General features: G+C 37.7%; 1 pseudogene; it reads left to right on the top strand.

Annotated features, from left to right (window-relative positions):
- LOC137763552 (trifunctional enzyme subunit beta, mitochondrial pseudogene) lies at positions 1-26,327 on the top strand (annotated as a pseudogene).
- The last annotated feature ends 356 nt before the right edge of the window (positions 26,328-26,683 follow it).

Raw genomic sequence — 26,683 nt, forward strand, 5'->3', positions numbered from 1 at the left:
ATGAAGGAAAACCAGATCAATAAAACCCCCATGTCTTTGGGAGACTCGCTGCAGACTGTGGCTTCAGTTCAGCACGAAGCTCCCAACCAAGAAAATGCGCTGTGAACACAGGTGTATTTCACAGCTGTCCAGGAAGGAGGATAATGCTAGAGTTGGACAGACAAGGGAAATACATAATGCCGCAGGGTTTTAAGATTTTTAGGATTCTCCACATTAGGTAAATTTTCTACCTGGAGTACAGAAGACAGCTGCATGAAATATTACCAAATATAACCAATGAAGAGCTTTCAAATCTAATATTTTGGAACCCAACCATTTAGGATGCATAGCTGAGGTTTTGTAAAATATCTGCATAAAATTAAGGTTTAGGGACTTCCCTTGTGGTGCAGTGGTTAAGAATCCGCCTGCCAATGCAGGGGACATGGATTTGATCCCTGGTCTGGGAAGATCCCACATGCCACAGAGCAAATAAGCCCGTGCGCCACAACTACTGAGCCTGCGCTCTAGACCCCGCGTGCCACAACTACTGAAGCCCGTGCACCTAGAGCCCGTGCTCTGCAACAAGAGAAGCCACCGCAATGAGAAGCCCGCGCACCGCCAAAGAGTAACCCCCACTCGCCACACTAGACAAAGCTCACGCGCAGCAACGAAGACCCACGGCAGCCATAAATAAATAAATGAATAAATATTTCAGGTTTAGATATAGGCCCTTAATTGTATTTAGCCTATCTTCTCTGCTTGTATTGAGTAATTCAACTAGAATATAATGTTTTCTTTCCAAAATTAGTAGTATATTTGAAAGACTAATCTGATGGCATTGGGAAGGGAATTTGGAGAAGTTCATGATGGACAAGTGGTTGGAATTTCAGTTGTAAAAATTTAGCCATCCTCTTTGATTTTATCTTCTTATCACACACAGAACAAAATGACTATTGTTTATTTTGAAATATCTTCCCTATGTATTTCTTCCTTTCCTATCTGGTAGCCACAACTATAATACAAATGCCATCATTGATGTACTATTACGTATTTTATAGAAAAACACTTCTTCAAAGAAGAGATGTGATATAAAGGTAGACTATTTCATTTGTAATTAAGGCCATCACATTAACACATTCAAAGTTACCATGATAACTGAAATATGAAATATAAATCCATACATAATAAAGTACCTAGCATTAGGTTCTGTCATAAATTACCTAGCATTAGGTACTGAAAAGAAAAATATAAACAATAAATTTTTTTAGTCCAATGAGGTAAAGTGATATTTTGAAAAGGAAAAATGTATTTATGACTTCATGCCTTTTTGAGGCACAGAGTTCTAACAGCCCTTCAGAGAACTATGAAATTCAAATTAGAGAGAGTTGGTTTCAGATACAAAGCAGACATTTTCATGTTTCTCTTTCAAAAACTATCTGATTAGGAATCTCAAATAAGGACTTTTTCTTTTAACATCTTTACTGGAGTATAATTGCTTTACAATGGTGTGTTAGTTTCTGCTGTATAACAAAGTGAATCAGCTATACATATACATATATCCCCATATCTCCTCCCTCTGTGTCTCCCTCCCACCTTCCCTATCACACCCCTCTAGGTGGACAAAGAGCACCGAGCTGATCTCCCTGTGCTATGCGGCTGCTTCCCACTATCTATTTTACATTTGGTAGTGTATATATGTCCATGCCACTCTCTCACTTCATCCCAGCTTACCCTTCCCCCTCCCCGTGTCCTCAAGTCCATTCTTTATGTCTGTGTCTTTATTCGTGTCCTGCCCTAAGATTACTCAGAACCTTGTTTTTTTTTTTTTTTGGATTCCATATATATGTGTTAGTATATGGTATTTGTTTTTCTCTTTCTGACTTACTTCACTCTGTATGACAAACCCTAGGTCCATCCACTGCACTACAAATAACTCAATTTCATTTCTTTTTATGGCTGAGGTATATTCCATTGCATATACGCACCACATCTTCTTTATCCATTCATCTGTCTATGGACACAGTGTCTATGGACACTGGTTATTGTAAATAGAACTGCAATGAACACTGTGGTACATGACTCTTTGAATTACGGTTTTCTCACGGTATATGCTCAGTAGTGGGATTTCTGGGTCATATGGTAGTTCTATTTTTAGTTTTTGGAGGAACCTCCATATTGTTCTCCATAGTGGCTGTATCAATTTATATTCCCACCAACAGTGCAAGAGGGTTCCCTTTTCTCCACACCCTCTCCAGCATTTACTCTTTGTAGATATTTTGGCAATGGCCATCCTGACCGGTGTGAGGTGATACCTCATTGTAGTTTCGATTTGCATTTATCTAATGATTAGTGACGTTCAGCATCCTTTCATGTGTTTGGTGGCAATGTGCATACCTTCTTCAGAGAAATGTCTATTTAGGTCTTCTGCCCATTTTTTGATTGGGTTATTTGTTTTTTTGGTATTGAGCTACATGAGCTGCTTATATATCTTGGAGATTAATCCTTTGTCAGTTGCTTCGTTTGCAAATATTTTCTCCCATTCTGAGGGTTGCCTTTTCGTCTTGTTTATGGTTTCCTTGGCTGTGAAAAAGCTTGTAAGTTTCATTAGGTCCCATTTCTTTATTTTTGTTTTTATTTCCATTTCTCTAGGAGGTGGGGCAAAAAGGATCTTGCTGTGATTTATGTCATAGACAGTTCTGCCTATGTTTTCCTCTAAGAGTTTTAAAGTATCCGGCCTTACACTTAGGTCTTTAATCCACTTTGAGCTTATTTTGGTGTATGGTATTAGGGAGTGTTCTAATTTCTTTCTTTTACATGTAGCTGTCCACTTTTCCCAGCACCACTTACTAAAGAGGCTGTCTTTTCTCCATTGTATATTCTTGTCTCCTTTATCAAAGATAAGGTGACACATGTGCGTGGGTTTATCTCTCGGCTTTCTATACTGTTCCACTGATCTATATTTCTGTTTTTGTGCCAGTACCATACTGTCTTGATTACTGTAGCTTTGTAGTATAGTCTGAAGTCAGGGAGCCTGAATCCTCCAGCTCCGTTTTTCATGCTGAAGATTGCTTTGGCTATCCAGGGTCTTTTGTGTTTCCATAGAAATTGTGAAATTTTTTGCTCTAGTTCTGTGAAAAATGCCATTGGTAATTTGATAGGGATTGCATTGAATCTGTAGATTGCTTTGGCTAGTATAGTCATTTTCACAATGTTGATTCTTCCAATCCAAGAACAGGGCATATCTCTCCATCTGTTCGTATCATCTTTAGTTTCTTTCATCAGTGTCTTATAGTTTTCTGCATAGAGGTCGTTTGTCTCCTTAGGTAGGTTTATTCCTAGGTATTTTATTCTTTTTGTTGCAATGGTAAATGAGAGTGTTTCCTTAATTTCTCTTTCAGATTTTTCATCATTAGTATATAGGAATGCAAGAGATTTCTGGGCATTAATTTTGTATCCTTCTACTTTACCAAATTCATCGATTAGCTCTAGTAGTTTTCTGGTAGCATCTTTAGGATCCTCTATGTATAGTATCATGCCATCCTCAAACAGTGACAGCTTTACTTCTTCTTTTCTGATTCGGATTCCTTTTAATTCTTTTTCTTCTCTGATTGCTGTGGCTAAAAATTCCAAAACTATGTTGAATAATAGTGGTGAGAGTGGGCAACCTTGTCTTGTTCCTGATCTTAGTGGAAATGGTTTCTGTTTTTCACCATTGAGAATGACGTTGGCTGTGGGTTTGTCATATATGGCCTTTATTATGTTGAGCTAAGTTCCCTCTGTGCCTCCTCTCTGAAGGATTTTTATCATAAATGGGTGTTGAATTTTGTCAAAAGCTTTCTCTGCATCTATTGAGATGATCATATGGTTTTTCTCCTTCAGTTTGTTAATATGGTTTATCACATTGATTGATTTGTGTATACTGAAGAATCCTTGCATTCCTGGGATAAACCCCATTTGATCATGGTGTATGATCCTTTTAATGTGCTGTTGGATTCGGTTTGCTAGTATTCTGCTGAGGATTTTTGCATCTATGTTCATCAGTGATATTGGCCTGTAGTTTTCTTTCTTTGTGACATCTTTGTCTGGTGTTGGTATCAGGGTGATGGTGGCCTCGTAGAATGAGTTGGGGAGTGTTCCTCCCTCTGCAATATTTTGGAAGAGTTTGAGAAGGATAGGTGTTAGCTCTTCTCTAAATGTTTGATAGAATTTGCCTGTGAAGCCATCTGGTCCTGGACTTTTGTTGGTTGGAAGATTTTTAATCACAGTCTCAATTTCAGAGCTTGTGATTGGTCTGTTTATATTTTCTGTTTCTTCCTGGTTCAGCCTTGGAAGGTTGTGCTTTTCTAAGAATTTGTCCATTTCTTCCAGGTTTTCCATTTTATTGGCATATAGTTGCTTGTAGTAATGTCTCATGATCGTTTGTATTTCTGCAGTGTCAGTTTTGACTTCCCCTTTTTCATTACTAATTCTATTGATTTGAGTCTTCACCCTTTTTACTTGATGAGTCCTGCTAATGGTTTATCAATTCTGTTTATCTTCTCAAAGAATCAGCTTTTAGTTTTATTGATCTTTGCATTGTTTCCTTCATTTCTTTTTCATTTATTTCTGATCTGACCTTTATGATTTCTTTCCTTCTGCTAACTTTGGGGTTCTTTTGTTCTTCTTTCTCTAATTGCTTTAGGTGTAAGGTTAGGTTTTTATTTGAGATTTTTCTTGTTTCTTGAGGTAGGATTGTATTGCTATAAACTTCCCTCTTAGAACTTCTTTTGCTGCCTCCAATAGGTTTTGGGTTGTCGTGTTTTCATTCTCATTTGTTTCTAGGTATTTTTTGATTTCCTCTTTGATTTCTTCAGTGATATCTTGGTTATTTAGTAGTGCATTGTGTAGCCTCCATGTGTTTGTATTCTTTACAGATTTTTTCCTGTAATTGATATCTAGTCCCATAGCGCTGGGGTCAGAAAAGATACTTGATATGATTTCAGTTTTCTTAATTTTACCAAGGCTTGATTTGTGACCCAAGATATGATCTATCCTGGAGAATGTTCCATGAGCACTTGAGAAGAAAGTGTAACTTCTTATTTTTGGATGGAATGTCCTATAAATATCAATTAAGTCCATCTTGTTTAATGTAACATTTAAAGCTTGTGTTTCCTTATTTATTTTCATTTTGGATGATCTGTCCATTGGTGAAACTGGGGTGTTAGAGTCCCCTCTTATGATGGTGTTACTGTCGATGTCCCTTTCTATGGTTGTTAGCATTTGCCTCATGTTTTGAGGTGCTTCTATGTTGGGTGCATAAATATTCACAGTTGTTATGTCTTCTTCTTGGATTGATCCCTTGATCATTATGTAGTGTCCTTCTTTGTCTCTTGTGATAGTCTTTATTTTAAAGCCTATTTTGTCCTATATGAGAATTGCTACTCCAGCTTTTTTTTGATTTCCATTTGCATGGAGTATCTTTTTCCATCCCTTCACTTTCAGTCTGTATGTGTCCCTAGGTCTAAAGTGGGTCTCTTTTAGACAGCATATATACGGGTCTTGTTTTTGTATCCATTCAGCCAGTCTGTGTCTTTTGGTGGGAGCATATAATCCATTTACATTTAAGGTAGTTATCAATATGTATGTTCCTATTACCATTTTCTTAATTGTTTTGGGTTTGCTATTGTAAGTCTTTTCCTTCTCTTGTGTTTCCTGCCTAGAGAAGTTCCTTTAGCATTTGTTGTATAGCTGGTTTTGTGGTGCTGAATTCTCTTAGCTTTTGTTTGTCTCTAAAGGTTTTAATTTCTTTGTCGAATCTGAAATAGATCATTGCTGAGTAGAGTAATCTTGGCTGTAGGTTCTTCCCTTTCATCACTTTAAGTATGTCCTGCCACTCCCTCTGGCTTGCAGAGTTTCTGCCGACAGGTCAGCTGTTAACCTTATGGGGATTTCCTTGTGTGTTAATTGTTGCTTTTCCCTTGCTGCTTTTAATATTTTTTCTTTTTATTTAATTTTTGATAGTTTGATTAATATGTGTCTTATTGTGTTTCTCCTTGGATTTATCCTGTATGGGACTCTCTGCCCTTCTTGGACTTGATTGACCATTTCCTTTCCCATATTAGGGAAGTTTTCAACTATAATCTCTTCAAATATTTTCTCAGTCCCTTTTTTTTTTCTCTTCTTCTTCTGGGACCCCTAAAATTCGAATGTTGGTGCATATTTAATGTTGTCCCAGAGGTCTCTGAGATTGTGCTTAATTCTTTTCATTCTTTTTTCTTTATTCTGCTCTGTGGTAGTTATTTCCACTGTTTTATCTTCCAGGTCACTTATCCGTTCTTCTGCCTCAGTTATTTTGCTATTGACTCCTTCTAGAGAATTTTTAATTTCATTTATTGGGTTGTTCAGTCATTGTTTGTTTGTACTTTAGTTCGTCTAGGTACTTGTTAAACATTTCTTGTATTTTCTCATTCTATTTCCAAAATTTTGGATCATCTTTACTATCCTTACTCTGAATTCAGGTAGACTGCCTATTTCCTCTTCATTTGTTTGGTCTGGTGGGTTTTTACCTTGCTCCTTCATCTGCTGTGTGTTTCTCTGTCTTCTCATTTTGCTTAACTTACTATGTTTGAGGTCTCCGTTTCGAAGGCTGCAGGTTCGTAGTTCCCATTGTTTTTGGTGTCTGCTCCAGTGGCTAAGGTTGGTTCAGTGTGCTGTGCAGGCTTCCTGGTGGAGGGGACTGGTGCTTGTGTTCTGGTGGATGAGGCTGGATCTTGTCTTTCTGGTGGGCAGGACTGCGTCCAGTGGTGTGTTTGGGGGTGTCTGTGATCTTATTATGATTTTAGGCAGCCTCTCTGATAATGGGTGGGGTTGTGTTCCTGTCTTGTTAGTTGTTTGGCATAGGGTGTCCAGCACTGGAGCTTGCTGGTCGTTGAGTGGAGCTGGGTCTTAGCATTGAGATAGAGACCTCTGGGAGAGCTTTTGCCGTTTGATATTACGTGGGGCCGGGAGGTATCTGGTGGACCAATGTCCTGAATTCAGCTCTCCCACCTCAGAGGCTCAGGCCTGACACCTGGCCAGAGCACCAGGACCCTGTCAGCCACATGGCTCAGAAAAAAAGGGAGGAAAAAAAATAAAGAAAGAGGGCTTCCCTGGTGGCACAGTGGTTGAGAATCTGCCTGCCAATGCAGGGGACACGGGTTTGAGCCCTGGTCTGGGAAGATCCCACATGCCGCGGAGCAACTAGGCCCATGAGCCACAATTACTGAGCCTGCGCGTCTGGAGCCTGCGCTCCGCAACAGGAGAGGCCGCGATAGTGAGACGCCCGCGCACCACAATGAAGAGTGGTGGCCCCTGCTTGCCGCAACTGGAGAAAGCCCTCGCACAGAAACAAAGACCCAGCACAGCCATAAATAAAAATTAAAAAAATTAAAATATAAGAAAAGAAAGAAAAAACAAATAAATAAAATAAAATATAGTTATTAAAATAGAAAAAAGTTATTAACATTAAAAAAATAAAAAGTAATAAAAAAAAGAAGGAAAGAAAGAAGAGTGCAACCAAACTTAAAAACAAATCCACTAATGATACCAAGCTCTAAAGAGTATACAAAAACAAAAAAAAAGGACAGTCAGAACCATAGGACAACTGACAAAAGCAAAGCTATACAGACAAAATAACAGAAAGAAGCATACACATGCACACCAACAAAAAGAGAAAAAGGGAAAAAATATATATATATATAAAAAAAAGGAAGAGAGCAACCAAATCAATAAACAAATCTACCAATGATAATAAGCTCTAAATACTAAACTAAGATAAACATTAAACCAGAAACAAATTAGATGCAGAAAGCAAACCCCAAGTCTATAGTTGCTCCCAAAGTCCACTGCCTCAGTTTTGGGATGATTTGTTGTCTATTCAGATATTCCACAGATGCAGGGTACATCAAGTTGATTGTGGAGATTTAATCTGCTGCTCCTGAAGCTGCTGGGAGAAATTTCCCTTTCTCTTCTTTGTTCACACAGCTCCTGGGGTTCAGCTTTGGATTGGGCCCTGCCTCTGCATGTACGTCTCCTGAGGGCATCTGTACCCTGCCTTTTGGGAAGTCTGAGGTATTCTATCAGCGTTCAGTAGGTGTTCTGTAGGAGCTGTTCCATATGTAGATGTAGTTTTGATGTATTTGTGGGGAGGAAGGTGATCGCCACGTCTTACTCCTCCGCCATCTTTAAGGCCTCTGGGCTGAAATAGGGACTTTTAACATTCAGGAGTTAAGACTAATGAGACTATGGGTAATTTTTCACAAAATTTAAGAATTAAACTTCATAGATACAGAGTTAGTGCAAGTTCATTTGCACAAATCAATTTCTCTTCACAGGGGAGTTTTCTTTTAATAGCAACTCCTAGGTACTCTATTGCAGATGTGACATATTCAAATGCCTAAAGGATCCAGGCAGTTGACTCACAACATTGAAATTGTTGTAAGAAAAACCATGGGAATCTCTGGACTGCGAAAAACTAGACAAACGACAGATCTGTTGAGGGTGAGGAAGAAGCTGGTCTTTGCAGATAGTATTTGGGAACATGGCTGGGACTAATGTTTTTCAGATTTTTTTTTCTGTGAAGCCAGATTATTGTATAGAATTTCCCAAATATTTAATATTTATTCAAAATAAAATTTAAATACTGTGCTGACCCAACGTAAAAATTCTACAGGTCAGATCTTGCCCAAGGACGAGAAGTTTGCTATTTCAGGTTGGAAAAAGTCTACTAAAGAATAAAAGAAAAAATGCTAGGCTTTGGGATATGAAGACAATTAGGATTCTTTTTTTTGTCATTCAAGACGTTCATAGACTTAGTAAGGGAGATTAAGCCCGCTCCTAATGACTACACTTGCAGGACCAAGTCAAGAGTACAAATGTAGACACCCAGTGTGTCCTCTTCTATTCCCCCCCAGTCCCTGCACCTTCCCTCACTAAAAGAAGTATCTTAGCCCTCACATCCAAGCTCCATCCACAACCCTTTAGGCAATGACAGAAGTCTAGGTCCACCATTAGGGCCTAGCGATGAGCACAGTAGCAGTAAAATCAGCTCTGTGCAGTGTTGGGGAAAAGGACTATGGAGGAACTAGAGATAATTCCAGGGTCTAAGTTCCATGGTGAAGGAAGGGGGAAACAACAGGTTCCAGGTAAGCATGTCTCCTTGGCCCCTACAGCTTACTCACTTTTGAAGGGGTGATGGTCAGTGGAAGGCGAAATGGGGGTCTCTAAAGCATGCTATAGAGAACAGGTTCACAATGGCTGACTGTAAGGGTTGTACTTAGGGAGAACAACATGAAAACACATATTTTAGGCATTGGGTGATACTCATCCTTTGTTCTCAGCTATATGGCTAAAGAGGTTTATTCCCTGTGTAACGTACTTGGTGGCCACTTAGTCTCTTAACAAAATAGTCTGTGTGTACTTGAACTTAGGAAAGCCTGTATAATCAGCTTTTCATATCTAAGTTAAATGACTAACCTGCTGCATTGTAAAGAAGAATTATTTATTTTGCTCATAAAATATCCTGTTAAGAAAGAAGTTCATGAATGTCTTTTACAGAGGACACAATTACAAATACTTTCTCTATTGGGTTTCTTGCCTATGTTAAAGCACTCAACTCAATAACATGCAGCACTTCAAAGTCATAAAATACCATATTCAGAGCCATAGTTTTTAAATGTTAAATTTTTACTACCTCCTATATGTAAGTCGCAGGTATTATGTTTTTGTACTCTTTAGAGGTTTTCAGTAAGATATTGAAAGAAAGAGAAGAAAGAAAGAAAGAAAGAAAGAAAGAAAGAAAGAAAGAAAGAAAGAAAGAAAGAAAGGGAAACAAAGGAAGGAAGAGAGAGACAGGGAGGGAAGGAGGAAGGGAGGGAGAGAGAGAGAAAAAAAGAAAGAAAGAAAGCAGGAAAGGAAGAAAGAAAGAAAGAAAGAAAGAAAGAAAGAAAGAAAGAAAGAAAGGAAGAAGGGAGAGAGAGGAGGAAAGGGAGGGAGTGAAGAAGGAAAGAAGAGAGAAAGAGAGAGACAAAGACAGACAGAAAGGGAGGGAGGGAGGAAGGGAGGGGAGGGAGAGAGGAAGAAAGGAAGGAAGGAAGAGAGGAAGAAAAAACCAAACTAATATTCTTTAAAAACAAGAGGATGCTTTTAGGGTTGTTTGAAAACCTAGTTTGAACATAATTTCATAAGAGGACCACAGGTCTCCATTCCCAATGTTAATGGCTTGTTAGTCCACAAGAAAGACAGTACAATAGGAAAGTGAGGTGCACTGGTTAAGCATCTGCAATACATTAGTAATAAAATCTGAGCAGCTGTTCTAAAACTTGGAAATTTTCAAGCAGAGTCAGTAGCACAGGTCCAAAGAAGAGCACTCTAATATCACGCGGAATAATTTTAATAGCTTTTCTCATGCTCAATGCATTGAGCACCCTCATTTCAGGGCTAAATAGCAGCCATAAAGGCAACAAAGTTGTGATAAAAATGGATAATGAAGTTTATTTGCCAGTATTTTTCTGTTCATTTTAGAGTTATATTGTTCATAAACACTGAAGCATTGGTATATTTGAAAGATTATTTTGATGAGTATATGAACACACAAAAAGATTGAACTTAAAGTTTTAATTATTAATATATGTATGTTGTCCCACATGGGTGTGCTAAGCAGAATTATGATCACAAGTACTTGTGGAAGCTGAAATACTTATACAGATAAATTTAGTGAATATAAATGATATTTAGAAACAATTTAAAGTTCAAATGTCAATGAAACAGTTCTTAAGGAATTTATGAGCATATGTTAGATACAAGAAATATACAGAAAATTTGGTTTTCCATGCTTGAAAAATTGAACTTCTTGTTTATTTAGATTATTTCAGGAAGTCCACAGGGGAAAATCCCCCTGTAATAAAACCTTGAAATCAAAAATTAGATTATGTAGGTCAGACTATCCAGAGAGGACCAAAAATGATTTCTATCCTGTAAGTTATTCTATTTTCTAGTTATTCAGATTTTTTAAAAGCTGTAATATTGAGAACTCTCAACTGGAGTTATGATAATAGAGCTTTTTGACCACAGAAGTAGCTGAGACTAAACATAGGAAGATATAAGTGACAAACAGAACAGTGTTCTTAACAAATATAAAACCAGTTTTAAAATGGCATAGGTAAAATTCAAGTACTCCCTTGCATAACGTTTTACGTTGATTGTTAATTTTTTTCTTCTAGGCCAATAATCATTTTCATTAATTAATGAGGTACCCTAAATTTCTATATCAGTTACTAATAGTATATGAATAATTACGGGATAGTCCCTCTAAAAGTATTGCTTACTTTCATCTATGTTTCTTCATTTTTTCTGTCATTGAGAATAATTACAAACTCATTAAATACAATTTTATAGTTTAAGGTGCCTAGCAAATTTTACTATCAAATATTTGGAAATGAATAGCTTATTTCTTTAAGTGCTTCCAGACACTGCTATACATTTTTCCTTGCAGAGTATGTTGATGTAGCACATTGTCATTTTGTTTACAAATAAACCACAAAAATAAAACCCTGAAAATGCGGAAATTGCATGTATAGTAGAAGCTTCCACGATCACCTTCTAATTAAGCAGTTTGCTGGATTCCAACCTATTTCCTCTTTTCTGTCTGTAATATGTTTACTAATAAGCATGCCTTTGGAACACTGATGACTACTAGGTTACTTATGAAGAGTTCCTTGGCACTTGTAGTCACCATGGGTTGAGTGCCTACCAAGAGTCCACTGAGGTTATTCTCAACTCTCTCATGCCAGATAAAACTGTGAAAGGTACTAGGTGATTTAATTTAAGCATTACACCATTCGCTAATATCTATGTGCCAAAGAAATTCTGTGCGTGCGTGTGTGTGTCTGTGTGTTTACATAAAAACTATGTCTAATGCTTTGGAAAAACTCAGTACAAAGAAATTAGTTTTACAATGCTGTTAAATTAGCTTGTGGTTATTACAACTCTAAAATATTGGAGGAAATGATAAAATTTTTTGAAATCTGTATTCATATTTAATTATGACTTGATTTTTAATTTTTTTAGTTTTGTTTTATTTCTTCTATTTAATTTCTCACCTCAATTAAAAAAAAAAAACAAAACCTTACAAACACTGAAATCACACTGAATTACAAATATGAGGAGAACACCAATCTACAGATACATTTTCAATAAAAAACCTTGGTTCTATTTAAAAATATTTGCCAGAGACTGCATATTAAAATGATTTAAGCTAAATATCATTGCAAGAATATGCATGCACAGTTTTTTAAAAATTCAAACTTTTTGTGACTATTTCACTTCCAGTGGCTTCAGGATAAAATGACTTCTTCTCTGTGCTCTTCTTTGGGGTCATTCTAATGCAGGCATATAAAATGCACTTTTTGAAAGATGAACTAATACTCTAAGAATTTAATTTGCTCATAGTAACTTTCTAAAAAGACAAGATAACTACCAAATTAATGTATTAACTCACATATGCACAAGTAATCTTTCAGAAAAGCTTAACTGTGAAAAGATACCTCTACTGGGTTTAGTTGAATCCATGCTCTTATGTTATCTTTCTGCAAACCAATGTTCATTTTGACTATATTTGTTCATCTATCTATTCAACTACTTTATTACTGCCAAGCAGATACCTTACCTAAAACAAATTAGCTCCTCAGTTCAGAGATTTCATTCATTTGCATTTACAAGGATTTGGGCGGGGACAAGATCCACTGTCCAGTTGTACACATAGAGTGAATAAGTTGGTGGATACAACAGGGGATCAGGGGAACTTCTGAGTAAGATAAATACATGAACAGGTTCTCTAACTTCCTTTCCAAAACCAGAATTAAATGATCAAAGAAAAGAAAAGAAAAAAAAAAGAAAAACCTCTATGCCTGTATAAATGTGAAAATCAAAAAAGGCCGCCACTTCTTACCCCAAGCCCCTATGAATTTTGCCCTATTAAATCAGGTTTAAAAAGACCACAAAGAGGAACCTTGAACTTTTTATCAAAAGAAAGCAGGAAGTATGTAGAGAAAAGCCTAGCAGAGCCTGTACAAAATGTCTTTAATGGGAGAGAATTAAAGCCTCTGGGAAAATGGGGGATACTCTAATTTAAATAATTTTCCACTGAACATGAGACAGCATCTGTGGAAGCCATGAGAATATGCCACAGAGAATATAACTGATTGGTGGTCCAGTTGCTGCTTTTCCAGATTCATCACCACTATCGTATTATGGTCATCCTTTCCAAATATTTCTCCCCATCACTGACTGGGCAGAGAGGTGGTCCTAATGCAGTTCTGTTCCTGTGAGACATGAGACTTCTCCAACTAGAGATTTTGGCTCAAGGACTCCCCTTCATCCTGGCTGAACCTGCTTTGGAACTCTGTTGCAGACTACCCAGCCCCCTTCCCTCTCTCTCTTCTTCACTGATGTAAAACCTACATGGTATCCGAAGGCTCTCCTTGCCTCCTTTGATTTCCTGATAGTTGTCCTTGATTGTCATTTCCAAATACACATCTGTTGCATGTGTAATCTCATCTTTGTTTCTGTTTCTCAGAAGATCCAAGATTTGTCTACAAAAACAGGCAACAGGATAGGGATTTGGGACTGGCTCACTCACCACCAGGCAGGCAAGAAGATGCCATTCTGACTAGTATGTGGTCATTGAGAGTCCCTAGTAAAAAGTGGTGGCCACATTACTAGAGTTAACGTGTCCCAGGGTGACCTGAGAAAACCTGTTAATGTAGGGAAATGCTCCTTCAGGTGCAATATTTGAAGCATTTTGAAAGATACAGGGGTATCTGCGACTACAAGGACAGTGGAATTGACTGTTTACTCTTATGCTGAATTGATGCCTGTTGAGGAACATTAACAAAAGGTTATTAGCTAAATATGAGGCCTCTTATCTCCTGCAATGAAAGAAGACACAGCAGACAGAAAGACCCGAGGAACTGATAGAGCCATGGAGTTCCAGAGACATTTATATATGAAATTTAAATGTTCAGCCAAACCAGGTATGTCGTGCTAATATCAAGGACATGGCTGGGAATTTCTGGGATCCTGAAACATGAAATGGGGAAATTGGTAGGGATATTCTGTTCTGAAGAATCCTTCTGAGCCTTCAGATCTTTTAGAGGTAAAAAAGTAAGCTCTAGTAAAAGCTAGAGCACATCCAGTGTTGGTAGCTACTGCAGAGGCATCTCCCTATTAACAGGTATTCCAAAGAAGGTTCCCCACCTCCTCTGATTGCCAGGACAATAGCTAGTGTTAAATCTCACCACAGCACTGCACAGGACACGCTGGGCCTCATAATGGAGGAAAGACATTATTCACCAAAAGAGCTACAAGAATTAGCTAGCATGCTCCCATAGGAACTTGGAAAGTACCAATGGGACTGGAGTTTGAGAATCCTTTATCAAGAGGGGGCAAATGTAAGACTGCATTAAGCAAGAATTCATTGATTTGAGGTCACCTTTTTGGGGACATCTGTCAAGTACATCAGTGGATGGAGAAAACTCTTTATTAGAGTGGCCCTTAGAAATCTAGAGAAAAAGATGTCCCAAGTGAGTGCAATTGAAAGAATAAAGAGGCTGAGGAAGTGGGAATGCTCGAGGGGAAATGCTATGTAAGTCCAGATAAACCACTAGAGAACTATGTTCCACAGGAGGCCCAAATGCAAAATTCGTCAGAACCACTAAGAAGTTCAGTGGTGGAATTCTTCTGAAGACCAAGATGACGGGAAGACAGGAATTCACAGAGATGCAATTGTTAATATTCGTAAGAATGACAAGGTCATCAAAGTAATAGAAGCCTGGGTAGTAAAAGTTCTAACATTAGAAACCGGCAGGCCACAGTCACGATAAAGACAAGCAAACTGGCCCACAGGGAGTTGTGGAAATGGTTGACAGAGCACAGATGAAGTCCCTAGGAGCAACAAGCCTACAGCCAACAAGAATCTACTAAGCATGTATAACCAGAAAGAGGAAAGAATGTAGGAGCAGTAGACTAAGGGCAGCCAGCTCAGTACAAAGCTATGGTTCCTCATTAAGTTCTCAGATTTTAGATCCAGAAACCATGAACTAAAGAGAAGTCTGTGTCTCTGGGAGGCAGTCACCCACAGTAATGTGGCAGATATAAACGCTAACGACTAGTCCTTTCCTCAAAGTAATCTATGATCTTCTACTCAGGTGACTATACTCAAGAGAAGGCATAATACTGAGACATTTCAGATTATTTTGCATAGGCTCTGAGTTGACATTGATACCTCGAGCTCCAAAACATCATACCAGGCCCACTGGTAAAGTGGGAGCTTATGGGGTAAAGTAACAAATGGAATCTTTGCTCATATTGGAACCATGGGTCCATGGATCCACCCAAAAGTTGTTTCTCCAGTCACTGAATATATAGTTGAAATTGATATACTTGGCAATTTGCTTAAACCTCAGATTGGTTCCCTGATCTGTGGATTAAGAGCTATCTCTCTAGGGAAAACCAAATAGAAACCACTAAAACAGCCCTCCCTAGTCAAAATAATAAATCATATAAAATATGGCATGAACAAGGATAACGACAGAGATTGGTATCACCATCTGTATTATTTGCTAGGGCTGCCATAACAAAATACCACAGAGTGGCTTAAACAACAGAAATTTATTGTTCCACAGTTTTGGAAGCTAAAAGTCTAAGTTCAAGATGTCAGCTGGTTTGGTTTCTTTTGAGACCTCTCTCCTTGACCTGCAGATGGCTACCTTCTCACTATGTCCTCACATGGTCTTTCCTCTGTGTACTTAATCTCTGTGTCTTAATCTCCTCTTCCTATAAAGATAACAGTCATATTAGATTAGGGTCCACCTTATAATCTAATTTTACCTTCATTATCTTTTTAAATCCATATCCAAATACAGTCACATTCTGAGGTACTGGGTGACAGGGATTCAACATATGAATTTTGGGGTGACATTTATATGGTGCTTTACCTTAAAAGACATTGATGCATGGGTTAGGAAACCAGGGGGTTAGAAGCAGGGGAGACCCTGCTAGCCATCGTTCCCAATTACCCATTGAGGAATTTTGTGCTTCCTTTTTCCCACAACTGGGGACCTTGAAAGATTGGAGGTCCTAGCCCCCCAAAAGAACACACTCTTACAACAGAATATTGCCAAGATCTCTTTGAGCTCTTTGTGTCCAAGGACCAAAAATTAAAAGAGAAATCGCCATCATGACTGCCTTAGCACAATGATGGCAGGAAGAAACATGCAAGGAGCCCAGGTGATCCACTCTAGTACTTCCCGTACCCATTATAACAGTAAATGGACAAAGACAACAACCTTGGTTTTACAAGGGCGTGATTAACATGAGCCCAAACACATCAGAAATGAATGTTTGGGTCCCAGCACCAGGAAATCTACCAAGATCTACCAAAGTGATGAGGATGAGAAGTTTGGAAAGATAGTTTAGGAGAAACAGGATAAATACCAGTTCGTGACCCAGAGATCAAATGCAGTGAAAGAGGCTATAGTTTGTTCCATTAGACTCGCTCTTCTATGTTTCTTTTCAAGAAGAGAGGTCATAGAAACCAGGGAGCTACTGCATAAATCTACATAGAGAAGTAGATCTGTGCAACAAAAGGCTTGGGTTGTAGTGCCTGTGAAAAGCCCCAGCAGCCACCTTTTGGGAGTTATAATCACATTCTCACAGAGGCCTCCCTTCCCCTGGCCTAATTCCAGTGACTGGTGACTGAGCATGGCAGTGGGAACAATGCAGGCCCATTCCTGCAAGATGTGGAATTCTTCCAATGGGTGACTGTGACTTTGGCTTGAGGACTCCCTTATTTTGGCCAAAATGTTCATAAAACTATGTTACAATCTGAGTTTCTTCTTCGCCAATTTTAATTACCTCATTCTCCTTCACAAATGTCAGACCTGCATCACAGACTAAAGGCTCTCTCCAGCCTCAACTGCTTGTTCATCTTTAATCTTTAAAAGCACTTCTCTCCAATACTTCTCTTGTATGTCTAAACCTATGTTTGTATATGCTTTTATCTGAACTCACACATCTTAGAAGCTGCCGTTGGAACACCAAGCATTGTAAAATCAGCTGCTTTCTACTAAAATAAAATGCTCCTATTTTTATTTGAGATCACACTAAATCTATAGATCAATTTAGGAAGAATTTTGTTTGGATATTTAAATCAACAAAACACAAAAACACATTTTTGAAACACTCAGGTCAAAGAAGAAGAGGATTATTTTGAAAATATTAATATGAACACCATGTTTCAAAATATATGGCATATAACATACCTTGTAAGCAGAGGAATATTAACAGCAAGTTTTGTATTACTATATAAAAATGAAAAAACTGAGTATTAAAATCAATAACCTAGAAAACTAATTAATGAACTTAATGATAGTGGGACAAAAGAAAGTAATAAAAAATGAGAGCAGCGTTAATAAAAATTAAGATATGAACTGTAGAATTCATTTTAAAAATCAAGATCTGTTTGCTTGAAATGGTCAGTAAAATACACGGATCTTTAGGCGGCATAATAAAGAAAACAACACTTTCTTGCTTGAGGCTCCACTCAAAGTTGGCTGCCTTCCTCATCACCTTTTATAAGGGTTGGAGTAGTATTACTAGGTGTGGATGTGTTGTGCCTGCAGACACTGTGTAGAACCATATACTTAACTATAAATAAATTGTACGTGTAATTCTATACTAACAAATGATGAAAGGAGTAGATTGTTTTATATAAAATATATATCAACAATTTATATTGTCTCAAGGAAAACTCAAAAATAACTAAAACAATAAAAATAAAATTAGAGAAAGCTTTCAGAAATATTACTATAATTAAAAGTGATGATTACAGCCAATTTTAAAAGCATAATACTTTAACATCTGCAGAAACATTTGACTGCTATTACATAAGCACAACTTAGAAAAGATGAAAAGCTTCCCATATTATGTTCACAACTGCTACCAAACCTGTAAAAAATGACAATATGAAATCTATAGCCTAAGCAAATTTATCAATATTGAGGCATAACTCTTTTTTTAAATTACTTTTTAAATTTTTATACAATTCATAAAAGTTACTTTCTATTTATAGTTATTACAAAATATTGGCTATATTCTCCGTGTTGTACAGTACATCCTTGAGCCTCTCTTACACCCAATAGTTTGTATCTTCCACTACCCTACCCCTATGTGAGGCAGAACTCTTAATAAAATAATAAATTAAATCCCATCATGTATTTTTAAAAATGGGATTGACTTTATTACGGGAAAACATGGATGAATAACAAAAAATGGCTTCACATAATTAATGGAAACACTTGTAAATAAATAAAAATAACATTTTGTATCAAAATAAGTGGAAAATAACATAGCATATTAAAATAAATGGAAATTTAAGATTCCATTCTAGATTTTAAAATATAGATAACTTTGAAAAACATAAAAAGCTGGAAAATTTTTACATAAATTTTACTGAGTTTGATGACATCCAAAAAACCCTATAAACTTAAAAATGTAAATATTTAATGATATTCCATTAAAAAGTCAATGGAGTTTTATACAGTAATTTAAAAGCATTAATTTGATATAAGAAGTCAAGTAAACATATATTTATAAATAGAAATTAACGAAGCAGGCCTTTAAACTATCAGAAAAAAATAAACAGAAAAATGAACTTTCAGAAAGTATGCAGATTATTCAAATTTTGAGCTCTACCTTACATCATACACCAGGGTACATTTCAAATATATTAAAGGAGCAAAAATTTAAAAGGAGGCAAGAATATACAATGGAGAAAAGACAGCCTCTTCAATAAGTGGTGCTGGGAACACTGGACAGCTACATGTAAAATAATGAAATTACACCCTAACACCATACACAAAAATAAACTCAAAATGGATTAAAGACCTGAATGTAAGGCCAGACACTATAAAACTCTTAGAGGAAAACACAGGCTGAACATTCTTTGACATAAATCACAGCAGGATCTTTTTGACCCACCTCCTAGAGTAATAAAAATGAACAAATGGGACATAATTCAACTTAAAAGCTTTTGCACAGCAAAGGAAACCATAAACAAGATGAAAAGACATCCCTCAGAATGGGAGAAAATATTTGCAAATGAAGCAACTGACAAAGGATTAATCTCCAAAATACACAAACAGCTCATGCAGTTCAATACCCAAAAAACAAACAACCCAATCAAAAACTGGGTGGAAGACCTAAATAGACATTTCTCCAAAGAAGACATACAGATGGATAACAAACACATGAAAAGGTGCTCAACATCACTAATTATTAGAGAAATGTACATCTAAACTACAATGAGGTATCACCTCACACCAGTCAGAATGGCCATCATTAAAAAATCTACAAACAATAAATGCTGGAGAGGGTGTGGAGAAAGGGAACCCTCTTGCACTGTTGGTGGGAATGTAAATTGATACAGCCACTATGGAGAACAGTATGGAGGTTCCTTAAAAAACTAAAAATAGAATTACCACATGACCCAGAAATCCCACTACTGGGCATATACCCAGAGAAAACCATAATTCAAAAAGACACATGCACCCCAGTGTTCATTGCAGCACTCTTTACAATAGCCAGAACATGGAAGCAACCTAAATGTCCATCAACAGAGGAATGGATAAAGAAGATGTGGCACAGATATACAATGGAATATTACTCAGCCATAAAAAGGAACGAAATTGGGTCATTTGTAGAGACATAGATGGACTTAGAGGCTGTCATACAGAGTGAAGCAAGTCCGAAAGAGAAAAACAAATATCATATATTAATGCATATATGTGGAATCTAGAAAAATGGTATTGATGATGTTATCTGCAGTACAGAAATAGAGACACAGACGTACAGAACAAAATGTATGGACACCAAGGGGTAAAGGTGGGGGAGTGGGATGAATTGGGAGATTGGGATTGACATATATATATATAGTATTGATACTATGTATAAAGTAATTAGCTAATGAGAACCCAGTGCGTAGCTCAGGGAACTCTACTCAGTGCTCTGTGGTGACCTAAATGGGAAGGAAATCCAAAAAAGAGGGGATATACGTATACATATAGTTTATCCATTTTGCTGTACAGTAGAAACTAACACAACATTGTAAGGCAACTATACCCCAATAAAAATTAATTATTAAAAAATAAAATAAATAAATAAATTTAAAAAATCAAAAAAATTAAAAATTAAAGAAACAAATGCTAAATTAAACAGCAGGAAATATAAATTATAATATGCAGGTATCTCGTCTTGAGACAGAAAGGGGCTTTCTAAATTGGATACAGATGAAAATATACCATCAAAATATAGTTGATAGAAATCAACATGTGAAGTTTTCAATGTGAATTAAAAATTAACATAAGCATTAAAAAGCAAAAGGAATACAAGGGAGACTATTTGCCCCATATCCGGCAGACTACAAGAAGAATTTTAAAGTTATAAAATAACAATGAGTTTTCCAGTTGAAACTGGGAAAAGATAATGACTATGCAAAATTTAAATTGATAAAAATATATGACAACTGTTCTAAACTTAACATAATATTAACACCAAGATTGGTGATTGTGTCAAAAATTATAAACTGGCTCATTCATAGAAATCTCTCGTCTATACCTTTAGTCTAAAACATTAGTAATATATTTATATGAAAGAATATTCACTGAAACTTTGTGGTGATTATGAAAATTTAGAAATAGCATAAATGTTCAACAATAGGAGACTAGTTTAATAAAATTAATACAACTCTATACCAAAAGCTGTATTGTAGTAGGGATTTTAATGAGAAATATGAAAATGTTCATAATATTTAGTTGAGTAAAAATTATAATGTACAAACTTAAATGCACAGTATGATTCCTATTTTCTAAAATAATGATATGCATGTGGACAAACATAATATATACATATATACATTTTTACATTTAAGTTCACATTGTTTTTTTCTGGTTGAGTGGCTTATTGATGTATTTAAATAAAATGTGTGTACTGGGAGTGGGAAGAATCAGTTCTTTGATTTTTTTACAAGCTTATTTGGTAAGGGATTAAGTGAATAGACATCACTGAAAAATCCCCTGGACCTCCTTTCTTTTCCTATAAGGAAATACAATGATCACGTTCACTGAGAGCTATCTGGTAAAGCAAAATTACTTTCTTGCTTTTTATCCATTTGAGAGCAGTTATATACCCCAAATCAATCAGAGTGAAAAATACCACATAGGGTTCTTTAGGTCTCTGTATGCTCTACAAATGTTGTCATGGCATCTTGCTGAATAGCAGCAGAGTGATAAATGCATAAAATTATACCTGAAGTCCAGTAAAATACTGGACATAGGACACTGGTGATTGTGCAGAGCTGCGGGCTAGCACTATTTTTTGCAAATCAATAAGGCAGAACACTAGTGTTCAATCTACGAGAAAAAGAGACAAAAATATGCAAATAAAATTGTGTTAAAAATTAAACTTTCACAAAGCAATAAAGAGATATATTCTACAACACTGAAGTTGAATGACTGTTCTCATATAGTGACATTACATCTACTCACCACCAATATGACATTTTTATAAGTAGACAAACTAAATTATTTATCTATTCTTTAACAAAAAAAGATTTCTTCAGTAATTGGTACCTAATACTAATCAGCTTTTAGTACATTTTGGGACAAGTGGGCAGTGGGCCAGGATAGAGGAGGCCTGGTGACAGCATTCTTAGGCATTGTTACGTAGATAATGTAGGTTTCAACCTTTGCAAAGTCACAGAATCATTAGCTTTGGCTTCACAATTATGCTCAGAATTTCTCTCTTCTCTCCTTTGTCTTGACCCCAGTAGAGAAGCAGTTCAACCTTTTTAATATTTAAAAAGTCTATCTCTAGGCTATTAGGAAAGATAAAGAAAGAAGGGGTAAAAAGGATTGTTATTCATTTAATGTGTAACTTTAGGAGTAGCTAGGGCCTGAGAGCTGGGGATCACATATAAGGATTTATAACACAAGAATAACTTAACTTCCTGCTCTGCGACTCTCTCAACACCCCACCCCACACTCTCCCCTCCAACACTATGTTAAGCTATTTACCAGAGAGTTTCTGGAAACAAGAGATACCTATGCACTCAGTTTTTAGGCAGACAATAAATATGGAGAAAAAAGTAAAAGGTCATTATTTCACAACTGGATGCAGAGAAAGAAGATCCCTAAATACAGCCATATCTTGTTTTATTGCCCTTCACTTTATTGCACTTCACAGATATTGTGTTTTTTATAAATTGAAGGTTTCTGGCAGCCCTGTGTTATCAGATGATGGTTAGCATTTTTTAGCAATAAAGTATTTTTAAATTAAGAGGTGTATATTGTTTTTTAAAACATAATGTTACTGCAAACTTAATGGACTACAATAATAATGTAAACATAACTTTTATATGCACTGGGAAACCAACAAATTCAAGTGATTCCTTTTATTGCGATATTTGCTTTATTGCGGTGGTCTGGAACCAGACCCACAATATCTCCAAGGTATGCCTGTACCAATTTTTTCTAGTGCTTTCTGCTCCCTTGTGAGGAAATAGGAGGACCAAGTGTCCAGAATGACTTTAGACTCCTGGCTTTGGAAATACTGGTGCGGAGCCACAATATCTCTAAACGAGGGAGGGATGTAGATCTTACTAGACAGGCATTAAATCATGGTCAAGCAATTATATGTTAAAATGACATGCTTAGGGTCCAGTTTCCAGTTCTGGTATAAGGATCTTAAAAGTCAACACACTGTCCTAACAACAAGTAAAAAGCTGAAGAGACTGAAAAAGTCAACAGCTCTTCTTGGGTCCCTAAGAGAGGGGAGGGAGGACACAGGGCAGACCACTGCCCCCAAGACTGAAGACAGACAGGGAGTGCTGGCTGACCTGAGCAGAGATCCCAAGCAGAAACCATCCCCAGAAAGGGTGAGGGGGGGAAGGCAGGTAGGAAACCTGGGCTGTAATTGAAGAATTGCTGGAGGCTCAGTGTGGGTAAGCCTGAGAGCTAAAAGAGTTAAAAACTCAAGGGGAGCCCGGCCACAGATGGGCACCCCCCCCAACAAAATCATAAAATTTACTACAAGGAACTCAACCAGGTTCTCAGAGCAAATATTTAGAGAAGAATCCCCTTGGGCTTCTGGCAGGGGCAGGGGAAAAGGAACCATTTTTAAATACTCCAGAGCACTCTGTTTTCAAGAAGGCCTGCCCTCTGGGAAAACTAGTTAACTAAAGCCTAAGAAAGAGAGAAAGGAACAGAAAAAAACAATAATGACTGGGAATTTCCCCAAACTGATGTCAGACACCAAACCACAGATCCAGGAATATCAGAGACAACCAAGCAGGATAAATGGCAAAAAAGCCCTTAAGCTAGGCATATCTTTTTCAAACTACAGAAAACTAAAGGGAAAGAAAAAAGTCCTGAAAGAAGCAAGGGGGCGGGGGGGAACCCATCTTACCCACAGAGGAACAAAGATAAAAACTGCCTTCAACTTCTCCTCAGAAACCACGCAAGCAAGAAGAAAGTAGAGTGAAATATTTAAAATGTTGAGAGATTTCTACATATATCATGTAAATTCTCGGATCTTTAGTCCCACTGATGGTAGCTGGGGTAAAACTATTTCTAACCCTCTTCATCACCTTCTGTCCTCTTCTCCCTGCCCTTTCTCTCACTTCCACCCCAGGCACCAGGGGAAGGGGTCGGCCGACTCAGACATTTGATGGAAGGAGGAGAGGCTGGGGAGGAGGTGCTAAGGACTAGCTACAGGGAGGCGCAAACTTCCACTTCTGAGATAGACATTCTTTTGTCATCTCAAGTCAGGGAGAAGAAGAAAAAGAAGCAAGGATGGGGAGGGAAAAGGCAATATTTTGAATCTCTATACAAAACTATAAAATTCACTTCTGCTTTGGAAAGGTGGAAAAGACATTTTACCTCTATCTGATAGAGAGCACGAACCTCCAAGAGGGTAAATATGGCATTGGAAATATTAAAGCAGAAGTTAATTTTGCAATTCCTCTTATTTTTGTAAAAACAACAACAACAAAAGCTGAGCACGAGGAATTTGAAGACTTAGAGAAGATTCATATGTTGTACCATTGTTTCATTTCTGCCTGGCTCTTAATACCCAGTGAATTAAAAGGCCAGTTTTAAATGCAAAACAAAAACAAAAATAAGACAAACAAACAAAAAATTGTTGAGAGAAAAAAAAAAACCCACCAACCTAGAAGTCTGTAACCTGTGAAATTATCCTTCAAAAGTGAAGGAGAGAAAAAAAAAAAAAAAAGTGAAGGAGAAATAGACTTTCTCAGATACATAAAACTTGAGGGAATTTGTTGCCAGGAGACATGTCTTGCAAATGACGTTTTTAAAAGTTTTTTGGCAGAGTTGATGAGGCTCAGAGGCTGCCCCAGCCCCTACAGGAGAGCTCTGCCTGGGCTCGGGAACATCCTAGCCAGACTCACCTGAGCACAGAGCATCCTGGAGACAGTGAAGCTGCCAGTCACCAGGGAGGCCACCATTCTGAGGTGAAGAGTAGAAAGTGCTTAAAGTTGGGGTAGGGGAGCAGAGGACTTTACTTTCTGCAGCCTGGTGCTAGCCAAGCCCCCAACATACTTCCTGACTAACCTCACCCCACTCCCATGCCAACTTCCTGTAGGTCCCTTAACACTGCCCTTCACTTTGCCTAAAGGGGCAGAAAGAATTCTTCCTCCATTGAAAGGAAGAAGGTCCATCAAGGAGGGGTCATATGCCTGGTTGTCTAGTCAGGTGACAGGCAGACAGCTAGGCCTCTGGAGCCTGATGGTCTGCACGATGGTTCTTTCCAGGCTGGATCCACTTCTAAGTCCCTCTGACCTCTGAAACTTAGGGCCAAGCCCCGCCCACAACGGGAGCCCAAGCATATAAGAACAAAGGTGGGACTATTTCAGGATGACTTCCATCTTGACTTACACTTGAAAAAAATCTTCCAAGTTCAGAAAAATGGGTTCTCAGATTTTCTTGAGTCCTCTGAGCTGTTCCTACTAGCTACCAGCTGCCCCAGATGCCCAGACCAAATCAAAGAAGATCTTGGCTAAACCCTATAAAAAGAATGTGGTGGTGGTAGATGACGTTCACACTCCATTTCTGCTGCCAGGCACCTCATATAAAGACTTGATGACATGTGATTTGGCTAGAGGAGTACTTTTCAGATTTGTTGCATCACACCAGTGTCCCAAAGGAAGTTGCTGATTATATCATCTTTGGCATAGTTATACAGGAAGTGAAAACAAGCAATGTGGCTAGAGAGGCTGCCCTTGGAGATGACCTCTCTGACACATCTCCTGCATATGCTGTCACCATGGCTTGCATTTTTGCTAACCAAACCAGGACCACAGGTGTTGGCTTGATTACTTCTGGCCAGTATGATGTGGTGATGGCAGGTGGTGTAGAGTTAATGTCCTATGTCCCTATTTGTAATTTGAGGAAACGCATGCTGGATCTCAATAAGGCCAAGACTCTAGGTCAGTGACTATCTTTAATCTCTGAATTCAGATTGAATTTCCTATCATCTGAGCATGACCATGTATCACTCTGAAGACTGACTTGCCTCTGCCTTGCTGTTTCTCGACTGGAACAGGGTGAGTACGCACTGCACTTGCACAGTCTGGCCAAGAAGGCACAGGATGAAGGACTCCCTTCTGATGTTGTACATCTTCAAAGCACCAGGAAAAGATACAGTTACCAAAGATAGTGGCATTTGTCCTTCTTGAAGCAGATGGCCAAAATAAAACCTGCATTCATCAAGCCCTATGGCACAGTGACAGCTGCAAATTCTTCCTTCCTGACTGATGGCGCATCTGCAATGCTGAGGAAAAGGCTCTGGCCTTGGGTTATAACCCGAAGGCATATTTGAGGGATTCTGTGCATTTGTCTCAGGATTCGAAAGATCAACTTTTACTCGAACCAACATATGCTACTCTAAAAGTGCTAGAAAAAGCAGGATTAACAATGAATGGTATTGATGCTTTGGAATTTCATGACGCTTTCTCAGGTCAGATTTTAGCTTTCTCAGGTCAGATTTTAGCTAATGGTAAAGCCATAGATTCTGATTAGTTTGTACAAAACCACATGGATTAAAAAAAAGTTGGGTTGCCTCCTTTGAAGACGTTTAACAACTGGGGCGAGTCACTGTCCTTGGGACACCTGTATGGAGCCATTGGCTGCCAAAAAGTTATGGAAGGAAGCAGGCCAGTATGGCTTAGTGGCTGTCTATGCAGGTGGACCATGCTATGACAGATAATAAAGGGCCATGCTATGACAGATAATAGACCAGGAAAAGGTGACTTGGAGTTTCTGTGCAACACTCACACTAGACAAGGCCATTTCAGTACATTACTGAATGACATATATAGTTACTACTTCTCTTAGGAAAACACAATTTGTGGCCTTCTGTTAAACCTTTGCAATTAAACCTTGCTAGTGTTCCGAGCTTTCCAATAATCATGGTTTACTGCTCTTTCAGGGATTTCTTAGTCACCACAATCTCACACAGTGATATGTTTAAGCAATTGTTTTTGGTCTCTATTTTCATTAAAGATTAAACAAGGGGTTGCAATTTGAGAAAGAGATTAGCTAGGGTTTGGAATCAT

This window comes from Eschrichtius robustus, chromosome 4 (genome assembly GCF_028021215.1).
Source record: "Eschrichtius robustus isolate mEscRob2 chromosome 4, mEscRob2.pri, whole genome shotgun sequence".
Classification (NCBI taxonomy): domain Eukaryota; kingdom Metazoa; phylum Chordata; class Mammalia; order Artiodactyla; family Eschrichtiidae; genus Eschrichtius; species Eschrichtius robustus.